Raw genomic sequence first — 13,315 nt, 5'->3', positions numbered from 1 at the left:
AAACAGGGGGGTAGAGAAAAAAAAGCAAGAACAGAAGAGAGAGGGCAGAGAAGAGAAGAGAAGAGAAAGAAGAGAAAAGAGAGGGGGAAGGCCGAAAGAAGAAGAAGAAGAGAAGAGAACGTAAAACAGAGGATAGAGAGAGAGAAGAAAAACAGCACCGCGAACCGCCAGCGCCGCCGCCTGTCGCCTCCAGTAGCACATACAACGGTTGCAGCCACCGTAGGTCAGCCCTTCTCCCCTTCTTTTTTCTCCTGCTTCGTCCCTGCCTTGCCTCCACTGTTCACGTAGCATGTGAACAGTGGAGGGCACTGTTCACACGGGCTGGGCTGAGCCCAGCCCACGTAGTTGGGCCAGGTTCGGCCCAGCCCATGCATTTGGGCCGGGTCCGGCCCAATTGAAAAAAAAATTTCCTTTTCACAATTGTAATTTTTTTTCCATGTTTTTTCGACTAAATTTTGCTTAATATCGGTCTGTATTTTATACCGAAAAATACAAATACGGTATTAAAATACCCGGTTTTTCGTCAAAAAAACTTCAAAAAATACAAAAAAATTGAAAAAGAAAAAATGTTTTTGTGCAAACGACCAAGTGTCTCAAAGCTAAAAAAATCCTATTGTGTTTTTCATACACCAAAAAACAATGTTTTAGCATGCATTTTGGCTTTAATAACCAATTTATTAAAGTCAAGAGAACACTGGCAAAAATTTCAAAAACAACAAAAATTTTATTTTTTTTGTTTTAGTATCAGGGATTATGAATTTATACGTAAAAGGTATTCCTGATATTAAAAAAAAGGTATTTTTTGTTGACAACATAGAACAGTTAGGTTTTACCCCATTAAGATAAGAACCTCCTTACAGAGGAGGGCTTTTCTTAAATCTTAGATAGACATGACCAATAATTAGAAACCACAACAAGACCTTAGATTTTATCAGACAATAAAACAATGCAGCTTACCTTAGGTAGGACGTATTTGAGGTGCTAATACCTTCCCTTTACGCAACCAGTCTCCGTACCCGATCTTTGAGACCAGTTAGGGTTCCTAGTGACTAGAATACTAGGTGGCGACTCCCATTCAAATTTTCCACTGATAAGAGACAAGAATTCCTTGTCTCTCCACATTTGCCAAATAGACCATTAGATTTTTTTCTTAAGTGGTGGACGATCGCCGCGACGCCGCACACGTGCGACAAGAGTAAAAGCAAACGAGCACATATAATTTTTGCATCCAGGCAGAAACCGAAATCCAGAGCAAAGGAAAAGAGAGAAAAGAAAAAAAAAAGGTTGGAATCGAACTGACAAAAGATACCAGGTTTGAATATAGTCAAGAAGAAAAAAGTTGAAACTTATACCTGCTGCTTGCTAAAATGAAGTACAAATTGATAGGTAGTTCCTGCCTTTCCTTTGCCTCTGATGACCCGAAGAAAAGCCTCCCTCTTGTGTCGTTAGGAGTTTTTCCAAACTTTTAGAGTTTTGTAAACTGCTTTTCGGCGAGACAGGGTAGACTACAATCAATCTCCTTTCTCTTTCTTGATATCTTTGTTTTTTTTTTCTCTCAGCCTTAATAATACTCTCAGCCTTACCCTATTCTTTTGTGTCTCTGCTCTCTCCTTTCTTTTCTCTTCTACCTCTGTTTTCTTTTCTGTTGTTGCCCTATTTTCCTCTCCTCTTTTCTTCTTTTTCTCCCCTTTTCTATCCTGCTTCCCTTCTTCTTCTTTTTTCGTCCCCCCTATTCCTTCTCCTAATAGAGGAGGCTTATATAACCTAAAATACAGCTCTATTTAGGAAACAAATATTACATTAACTCTAGGGTGTAATCTCGGGTGAGCAGAAATAGGAAACCAAAATATTTTGATGCTGATTATGTGATCATATCTGATTTCTTTCCAGTATTTTAGAGGATGGTGCGGCTCCTTTCTTTCCTTCCATAGTTGGGACCATGAGGCACCAGCTGTTTCCTTTGAAATAAGGCAATAAAAATATGGTATACAGCTCTCCAATCCAGCAAGAGAAACATGGAAACCAGCAGGAAATTTGCAAAGAAAAAGGAAAGAAATCAGATGGGTAAGGGTACATGCTGCAAAGTCTTATTTTTCTTATTCAGTGTTGTAGAAATCCCGTCATTTATGATGATCCAGCCCCCCTCTCCAGCTTCCAATATCCTTCTTCAATTAATCCCTCATTTTAGCACTTTTCATTTCAGTCCTTGGTCCAAAACAAATCCTTCGAATCAAGCCTGCAAACTTGGGCTAAACCCTTCTCATGGCAGGATTCTCTACTTTCACATTAGATATTCAAATGGGAATATCTTGAGCTTTTGATATTGAAATCAAGCAATTCAAAAGCCCAAATTCATCTACACGTCCAGGACTACAACTTTGATGAAGGATTTGAAGTGAGATAAAATTGTTTTAGATAATAGAATCTGGCAGGAATCTGGTTGGTCAAAAAGGTTTTCTTGATTTCACAATGTCGAACATCCAAATCTGACTGAGAGTCTGCCCTAAGAATAATGACCCCTAGGACCAAATAAAGGTGTAGGTCAATTCTTCAACATGTCATGAGTGACAGAATATAGCTAGGATGGTCAGATATCGTACGAAACCAAGTCAGAATTAGAGCCTAAGTTGGAAAAAAAATTGTGACAGCAGCAAAATCAATTTTTTTAAAATGCAAATTCTAAGGGATTTATATGAGGAATCCTTATCAGCCTAGCAAAGAGGGAGGATAAAAAAGTAGAAAACAGCTCAAACAAGGTTGGGAAAAATATTTCTTTCTCCTCTGTTTTTGTCAATTTCCCAGCAAACATGAACTACACTCCTGGACTTGGTTCAAAAGGGGTACACACCATCTTCATCATGTGAGGTCCAAAAATGAGTAACAACAACCCATCAAAAGTGATATGAATATCTCAATATAAGTTTTCTCTCTCTGCCTTATGGCTATCTTTTCTTCAAAGTGATCTAGGAAAGCAAAGATGTCATTAGTTACTTCTTGAGTATCATTCTAAAATTACCAAAGAATTAGTATTTATCGTCTTTCCTTATGAGAAATAAAAACTCAAAACATGTAGCATCTAGCTCTGTATACGATCACTTATATGAATTATGGATCATTCTTGATGCCAATACTTTAGTAGCATACTAATTTCTCGGCCTGCGCTACGGTATAAGTTGGGTAAAAAAAATTTGAACGAAAGAAAAAATCGTAGGTTGCAAGAAACTATTTGATATTGTTATTAAACCCGATCTAATAGGTTAACTTGGACTTCTCCCTACTCCTTACCTAACCCAAGTTTAAAATAAGTTGCTTGGAAAGTATCTCGACATGATCAAGTTGATATAGTGGGATAAAAGCAACCCAGATAACTAGTGAAAAGTATAGTTTGGCTTTTAAAAAATTTAAGATAAGTTATTTTTTTAATATTGAAACGGTAATGTATTAACCTGCCAAATTTATTTGTGTTGTGACTTAGTTAAATATATAATGATGAATTATTGGTTTAAACCTTGAAAAATGTAAGGAAAGAATTATGGGAGAAAGAGGGCCTTATAGCCGATTATGTTGTTGTGAATGAAAGATTTTAATGAGTAATTATGTTATTAAGTGTTTTTGTGTTCACTGTGAGAAATTAATGCATGAACATGGAAAATTGAGTTGTGAATGAGGTTTGACTTAAAATAATAGGTGATATTAGAATTGTATAATATATTGAAATGAGATATGTTATGGGTTATGATCAAGTATGCTTGAATGAATAAAGATGAAGGTTAAATTTAAAAGTGTTGAAGTATACTCGAAGCAATAAATGGAAGAATTTAAAATATATTTATGAATGCATAAAAAAATGATAACAATATATATATATATATATATATATATATGTATATATATATATATATATATATATATATATATATATATATATATGTATGTATGTATGTTTGGAAATCAATAAGTGCCTTGAAATGTGGATGAGAATATAAATGCATGGAATGGGAATTTATGTGATTGTGAAATATTATGTGCAATTAAAATTAGTGGTGTAAACACTACTAGTTATTATTAATTGGGAGTTGTTGGGGGAATAAGCTTACTAAATTGGGAATATGAATCCCCGAGTGTTAGATAACATGAGTAAAGGTTAGGGATTGACCCTCCAATGCTTTTTAATTTTTATACTTGCTTTTATAAATGTTAGAATTACAATGGTAATCAAATTGTATAATTAATGTATTATTGTTGTTATTGTTAATGCAAGACGTATTCCTTCAAGGTAGAATGTGGTATGTAATTTGCAATTAATCACATAAGAAGGAATTTATGGTATGTTATGAGATTGTGATTTGACTGCAACGATAGAAAAATCTTGTATGTATTACATTTGACTACAACAACGGATCCCTATATAAGAAATATTAATCAATCGTAATGACAGATATTATATCAGGAAAATATAGATGATGATACTCTAAAATAGTTGATGTGTGAGATAGTCGGTAGACGAATGAATATTGTTGTAAAGTAGGTGTTTGACACCTTGATATTGTTGTTTTGAACTAAGTAACTATGCTTTTATTTAAAGGGGTATGTTTTTCTTTGATGTTGATATGGGTGGAACTACTTATCCATTAATGGGGTAATGGGGCAATGGGGCTGGTGCCTGATAATGAGCTATGTTATAGAACTAGTTACCCGATAATGGATCATGTTGAGGAACTAGTTACCTAGTAATGGTGTAATGCGATATGTTGTGAAACTTATTGCGTGGTAATGGGCTAATGATATTGGTTGTCCAAACTACCATGCTCTTAAACTTAACCTATAAAGTGAAGTTTATGCATAACTTATACATGGGTTAGTAATGATGAGTTAATTTTTTTTTTTTTATCAAAATCAATATAATGATTTGAACGATCATGAATAAGATTCAATTCTCACATGGTTATACTATGATCTAATGTAGAGAAATGATTTATCTATCAGGTCCTTTTCGCACCAGATTCCACAAGTAGGTTTTCTATAGCACTATCTTATGATGTAAAAATAAATATTGTAAATTGTTGATGTTAAATGAATTAGTATGCAATTTGTGAGTGGTGTTGACATGGAACAACGTCCAGGATAACTGGATCTTGATTGTGGTATCAGATAGAGATATTGATGAAGATTTCAAAAACTTGGTATAGTCCAATTACCATGGGAAATGTTTTTTGGAATTTTGGTAGAATGTATGTTAAATTATAGAAAAAGGGTGGTTGCATGAGATTTATATCCAAAAGGTTACGATTGTCATATAAAGTGATTGATGAATAAATTGGCCAGCCATCCATTAGTAAAAATAACAGATGAGGGAATTAAAACAAATATAAGTTTGACTGGGTTTTTAAGTCAATGGTTTAGGATTAAGTCTGCCATAAATGACATGTTTTATGTAAATGAAATGACTTAATTACGCATGGGAGTACAAGAGTAATGAAGGATTTTGAGATAAAGCTTGAATAATGGAAATGAACATGAAAATAATATAAGAAGAAATTAATGAAATGTGTCATAAACAGAAATAAAAAATATTATTTTGAAAAATATCGAAATATACATCAAAAAGACATGAAGGATAATTGAGTTGAAGAGTAATGCAACATGGATGAGTATACAAAATTAATATAGTTGAAAGAGACAATTAAGAGAATCAATTGGGTGCTTAGAGGAATTTGTGTTGTTATTTGGATGAAATAAATTATATGATTGGAAAATCAGATGGAAATATAGTGTTCGTTAAGAATGGAATGAATGTTATGGAAACTAAAAGATGATATAAATTAAATATGTTGTGAATTAAATAACAATTTAAATTAGACATGATTATGTAATGAATTATGATATAAATCAAAGGTGGTTGAGAGAGGAAGAAGATCATATAACTTATAAGTGTCGAGGGATTAAATTGTGGGGTAAATTTCATGTGTTACGAGATAATAATGTTATTATAAATGAAATATATCCATGAAGTGAAAGAGTTATAAAATAAATTCCATATAATAAGGAACACTATATGAAAGTGTTTTTATGCAACCAATCAATTTTAATGATGGAAGGAATGATTTGTATAGTAACAAGTTAAACTAAGTTATGAATGAAATAGTCATCATGATATAAGGATGATAATGTGATGAATAAAAAGATGGGAAAAAAATTTATCTGGGATTGATGAGAAGTGAATAATGTTGGGAATTGAAATATAAAATCAATGTTCTTAAGAAAAAATCAATAATTTTTTATCATATAATGGTTAAACATTAGCAATTGAGATTTGAAATTTTGTGTATATCACATGTACACTACTTCGAGGATGATAATATCTTAAAGTCACTAAGCTATCAAGTTCTATACAGAAAAAATATTTGTATTTTAAAAAATAATAAATTATAAATACTTTACGCGGATGTAAATTATCAAGGGTTGTAAAAAAATGTGTATATTTGTAAGACACTTAAAAGATTGATGAGACTTTCCTTAAAAAAAATTACTTGAACTTTTATGTGTATAATCAACGGTCTAAGGTATTATCGCATGAGAAAAGTGCAGGGTATTACATGATTAATTAAGTGTGACTTGATTGTAAATAAATTTTAGAAATTAGAGACTATAATGTAATTAATACAGGGGATTACAATTTTAGACCTATAAAAAATTAAGTAGAGACTTAATTTAATAAATTTATAAAATTATTCTAAAATAATATATGTAATATTATTTAAGGGGTAAATTGATCTTTTGTTATTTATAGGGTTTTTTAAGTTTCCATATAAATAGAATGTCTTGCCTCTTATTTAAGAGTATTAAAAGCAGTACAGTATAGAACCATCTAAACACAAAAGAAAAGAGCTAGCACTCAAAGGTATAACAATTTATTTCTCCTAAAAGGATTTAAAAGATTTCTTACTGGTGGTTTGTGTAGTTACCATTAGAGGTCAGATACTTAAACAACTTGTGGTTTGTAATAGCCCAGTTTTGAAACAATTATTTAAAGCTGAAAAGAACAATATCAAATCTTCAGGTAATCCTCGTATAAGCCCTAAATAACTCTATATTTGTCTAACAAAATCCTTGTGATTCCTAAAAATTTATAAATTTATTGTTTTTGCTGTAGTTTAGGTAAACCCAATAGTAAAATGGCTGCAAATGGTTGATAGCCATTGTCCAACCCATGACCAGCTGTTTGTCCTAGCTCAAACGATTTTAAGTTTTTTTATATCACCACCACCAATATATGTACGTCTCAAGAACCTTAGGATGAGTAGTACTTCATATTTATAACTACAGAAAACCAAGTGTCTAGTCTTCTGTTGAACCACAACAGGATACTGAAAAATATTGAATTTGAGCCTCATGAATACAAGATCCCTGAAGTTTTTACGATTGCCTGCACCAGCCTCTCGTTGATTCTTGCTCTTCACTTAACCAAAGCTCGCTTTCTGATCATTCTAACAAGAAAGCTCACACGCGCGGTGCTTGAAAAGAGACTGCTTGCTTCGCCGGCTTAAAAGCACATAATCTTGAATAAACATAAGCTAAAAAACTATAAGGTTGCATATATAGTGTTGAAAAGGAAATTAAACAGATACGAACATTAGAAGTGGTCTGAAATAAAATTTATCTTTCAGTATTGATGGAGCTTGCAAGAATTAGTGAAGTCGGATGCAAAACCAATTAAATTTCTATAATTAGTGTGTTTTTCATTAAAAAAAATTTACTTAAAGAGAATATTTAATTGATAAGTAAATGAATAGAATAATATTTCAGCTGGGTTTATATGGCACCCAACCAGACATGAAAAAGAAAATAAGCTATATGCAAAAGAAATTAAAATAACATAATCCTTATAATAAAATAAAAATAGAAAAATTAATACAAAAAAAATAAAAAAATACCTCTTCTAATAGACAATTAAAAACAGACAAGTGATACAATTCATACAAAAACATCATTTAAGTTTATACAAGTGCATCATTTGTTTTTTCCATTTAAATAAAAACACATTGAAATGGAGTCATAGTTTATGTATGGACTAATTAATTTGAGGTCTTCCTATCCCTATCCCTATTCCTATTCAGAATATGACCGTTATGAGATATCGCCGATTAGAATAAACAATAATGAATGGAGGATTTTAATTTAGCTGTCGATATTTGGTAAAACTCAGCTGGCATTGAAAAATCCAATAGCGGTATAGATATGTTGGATTATATCTGCAATCTGCAATTACAGATTCTTTTTCTCCTGCATCGACGAAAACATGTTTGTAGAGATTATCCAACGGCTACTATTCAGAATGGTAAGAAATCATATATGAAAACCATAGCTGTGGCATATCAAGATAAATCAATAAAGAATCAACAACTATCTCAAAGAAACCAACAATTATTTTTCATACTTGGAAACTATAGCTATGACAAATCAAAAACAAATCAATCTATATAAATAAAAAATCATGTAATCATAAAAAGAAATAAAGTTACGGAAAGGCAATAATTAATTACTATAATATATATATATATATATAGAGAGAGAGAGAGAGAAAGAGAGAGAGAGAGAGAGAGATAATCCTGTACAAATTTAATTAGTGCCCATGTCTGTATTTTATTAATAGCAGTAAATCAATCTTTTTCATCTACTATCTACTCTTTGTTTTTTCTCTGAGATAACATTATATAAAACAAATTGAAACAAATTATGAAACACAATTTATAATCAACTCAATATTAAAAAATAAAATAAAAAAAATCAATTTAAAAAAAAAAACTAAAAAATTGACCAGAGTCAACTCGGGTTAACCTGCTAAACTCATAATTTAAATTATACAATTAAATTAATTTTATAAAAAAAAATTGAAACAAATCATAAAATTGAATTTTTTATTAACTAAATATTAAAATAATTAAAAATGGAAAAAATAGCTTTGTGAGGTGAGGTGACCACGCAACCTTTTAGCGTTTTGTTAATAAAATTGTCGTTTCTTAGCAAGACGGTCTAGAATAAAACGTGAAACTATTGAATGATATAGAGGATAACCATCAACCACAGTCAATGGAGTATACCGGCTAATAGCAACAGATGTGGTGACCGCTGACCAGTCTGCTTAGTATGTTTCACGTTAGATATATAACTTGTGGTCCGCGGTGTGTCATGTCAGATTTTTTTTCAATATAAAAAAATTTAGATATTGTTTATATTTTTTTTAGTGAAAAAAAAACTTATTGGGGTTAATTTGAAGTGACTCGATTGTTTTTGCAGGTCTAAAAGCAACTCAGATAACCTATAAAAATATAATTTAACTCAATTTTTTTTCAAGATAACATCTTTTTTTAATATTAAAATAACAATATATTAGATTGACTTGGGTCAATTTGGGTTAATATGTCAAATCCATAACTTAAGTTATGAGATTATGATAACCCGTAGAAAACAAATTATAAAACCTAATTTATAATCGATGCAATATTGAAGGATGCAATTGAGAAAAAAATCAATTAAAAAAAGGATCTAAAAAAACAAACCGAATCAACCTTTCAAACCCGCGACTTAGATCATAAAACTAAGATAACCCTATAAAAATACTAAAATAAATTATGAAGTTTAATTTCCAATCAATCAAACTTCACGTTGTATAGTAAACTAGATATATAACTTTGGTGTTCGTATAAATCATGAAACAAGGATCATATAGTAGGAAAGCTCTGCAATGATCTTTTAGGTAGGTTTCCAAGACAATCCACCCTTGGGAGATATTTTAAATATTTTGTTAATGAAAATCTTTGGTGTTCGTATCACATAACTGCAAGCAAAATCTTCAAAACTTAAAAGAAACGGAAAGGAAGGGAAATAACATCAAGCTTCTTCAATGCAACTCAAAAGACATTTACCGTGTTTGAAGTTAATTCGAGAGAGATTAATTGGATTGATTCTTAAAATTTGAGTTAATATCAATGGTAAATCTATCAGACTAGACCTTTGTGTATTATTTGGGACATATCATAAGTTACATGAGGAATTTTGCTTTTATTATAGTTGGACTGAAAACTAAACATTGTAATCCTTCCATCCATATATGTTGCACCCAATAATTTATCCAAACTAGATGGAACAACGTGTTTGAAGTTAGGTCATAAGTTAATGTATGATTTTTGTTTTTTATTTCCGTATGATTTGTAGACTTCTTATTTAACAAGGATTTATCTTCTACAAGGAAAGCATAGGTGACAACAATTATGATTATTCTGGCAAGGGTTTTCATGTGGTCAACTTGTGTTTCCTTTTGTTTAATGTATTTTCTTATTGGTTTCCTTATCATTTAAGGACACGATAGACATTTAGAAAGCCTTGCAATAAGGTCTAGAAGCTACTATACGAGAATTGTATTAATTTTCTAAATGATTTAGGATCCTTTTTTTTAATTTTATTTAGAACTCTTTTATTATTTTTTTCAGCATTATTTAGCATGTTCTTACCTATTTTTAAAAAAATATTATTTAACTTATATTGAGGTTTCAAAAATTAACAAGATATGGATTAATTATTCAAAAATAAAACTTGTGTGTAAGAGTATTCTTTTACCACTCCAACTTATCAAAAAATTAACCAAGCTTCATGACATCTTTCATACTTATCGTTCCCATGTTTTAATAGGTGTTGGGTAGAGTTTTGGTTTTTATAATCTTGGTATCTTGGTACATTTTATCATTGTGTTAAATTCAATCACAAACTTGAATTTAGCTTTCTTAGAAAATATCAATTTGATTGTTAGTTTCTGGATCTTTATACCCATAGGTTTTGTCGCACGTCACTGGTGCGGCATCTTTTTGGCGATTTTTTGTTTGTTTGTTTGCTTGATTGGATTCGTTGGAGTCGCTACCTAATATTTAATTGAGGGCTACTAGGAAACTCAGGTATATTGGTCTTGTCAGAGATTCACAGATACGGGACTGGTTGTGGTTAGGGAAGGTATTAGCACCCCTAACGCACCCTACCTAAGGAAAGCTACTTCATAGCTTTGATGTGTTAAAGAAGTTTTAAAAATTTTATCTTTTCATCGGATATTAGAAATACGACTTACGTGTAAGTTCATAATTCTTGACCATGAGCAAATCAAAATATTAAATTCTTCTTTATTCCTTGCAATTTTATCATAAAAAAACATTCATAAAAAATTCAAAACAACACATTCACTTTCACTATATATTTTTTCTTTTCCTTTTTTTACATCCACATTTGCACAATACAAATTATAAAAAAAATTCAAAACTAAACAACAAATATATTAAACAATTTTAAAATTACAAAAATAGCCCCAAAATAGAATCAGGAACAGTGCAGCCACGGGAACATTGCTGGAAAACCTTCTGGACCTGTATGAACAATGCTGGAACAGTGGCGACGCGTCTTCTTCACGCGCCGCCGCCACTGGCGGCGCGTGGGTTCACGCGCCGCTGCCGATGAAGGCAACAAAACAGTGGATCGGAAACCTCTTCTTCTTCTCTGTCTTCCTACGACGTCTATAAAGGTCACCGCCACCTGCAACAAGGAGAAAAACACACAATTAGTAGATTTTAGGCTTTTATTTCTTTGTTTTTCAGATCTGTTTTTTTTTCTCTTCTTCTCCATTTTGGATCTGCTTCTCTCTACAGATCGGTTCTTTTCTTTTTCTTTCCCATTCTTCTCTGTTTCAGGTGGCGGCAAGACCAAGGGGGCCGTCGGCTGCTAGGCTTTTGTCGGGTCTGGCCGGCGGAGATGGAGAAGAGATCTGTTGTCGCCCGCGGCCGCTGGAGCTGCTATAGAGATGGCAGAGGTTGCTGGCGGTGTTGAGGAGGAGATATCACCGGGGAAGGCCGGTCTATGGTTGTTTGGGTGAGAGAAGGAAACGGCTGGGATGGAGAGGAAATGATGTTGCGGTTGTGAGGGAGGAGTTGTGTTTGGGCTGATACCGAAGAGAGGGGGAGCCTCCGGCTGAAGGTTGAAGATGAGAGGAAAAGGGGGGGCGCCGCTCCTTTGGTTTTCTCTGGTTTTGGCCGGGGGAAGGGAGAGTAAGTGTTCTGTGGAAATTGGTTGGTTCGGGTGGCGGCTGGCTTTGAAAGTGATGGGTTTAGGGTTAGGGTTTTTCTTTTTGTGTTTTTTCTAATGTTTTAAAATTGCCCCCTCTCTTGTGTGTGTTGTGGAGACCAGTATTTATAGGTAAAAATATTGCTAGGTTTCCAACTTGGTCCCTCAACTTCTTTTTTTTGTAAATTTTGATTTTTCTTATTTTTTTTTGTATTTTTTGAACACGAGCAATATCAACATCGACTTAATGAGGAAAATCAATTATTTTAAAAATGACACGTTAAAAGTCGAACGCGTTCTAAAAACTCTTGAAAATTTAAATTCTTTTGAGACGATGCTAAAAATGACGCAAATATATTAAAAACGTATTTTTTTGGATTTTCGTTGTTTTTCTCTATTTTTTGGATTTTTCTGAAAATTTATCAAAACATGGGTAAAAAATTAGGTAGCAACAGATGCCCCCTCTTTACAATGCTTACGAAGCAAAACTCCTCAATGTTTTGCATAGCAAGCTTTGTAAAGAAAACTTGTCTTCTTATCATCCTAACTTGCTCAATATCCACTCATCTAAAGACCTTACTTCTTTTTCTGTTTCTTTTTCTTTTATTTCTCTTCTTTCTTTCTCTTTTTTTTTTCGTTAACCTGAGATCCCATCTAGAGACCTTTTTTAACCAAAACCAAAGAATGTGTGTAGCTCGGTCAACCTGAAATCCCATATAACGATTACTTTTAACCAAAGCTACTTGAGATCCCATCTGACGACCTCCTTTAACCCGAAACAAAGAATGTGTGTAGCTCGGTCAACCTGAAATCCCATCTGGCGATTCCCTTTAACCAAAGCTATCGGAGATCCCATCTGGCGACCTCCTTTAACCCTAAACAAAGAATGTGTGTAGCTCGGTCAACCTGAAATCCCATCCGGCGATTCCCTTTAACCATAGCTACCTGAGATCCCTTCTGGCGACCTCTTTTAACCAAAACCAATGTGTAACTCGGTCAACCTGAAATCTCATCCGGCAATTCCCTTTGACCAAAGCTACCTGAGATCCCTTCTGGCGACCTCTTTTAACCAAAGAAAATGTGTAACTCGATCAACCTGAAATCCCATCTAGCGATTCCCTTTAACCAAAGCCACCTGAGATCCCATCTGACGACCTCATTCAACTGGAACTAAAAAATATGTGCAGCTCGATCAACCTGAAATCCCATCTGGCGA

Source organism: Populus trichocarpa, chromosome 11, assembly GCF_000002775.5.
Source record: "Populus trichocarpa isolate Nisqually-1 chromosome 11, P.trichocarpa_v4.1, whole genome shotgun sequence".
Classification (NCBI taxonomy): Eukaryota; Viridiplantae; Streptophyta; class Magnoliopsida; order Malpighiales; family Salicaceae; genus Populus; species Populus trichocarpa.
Note: the sequence above shows the minus strand (reverse complement) of the source record.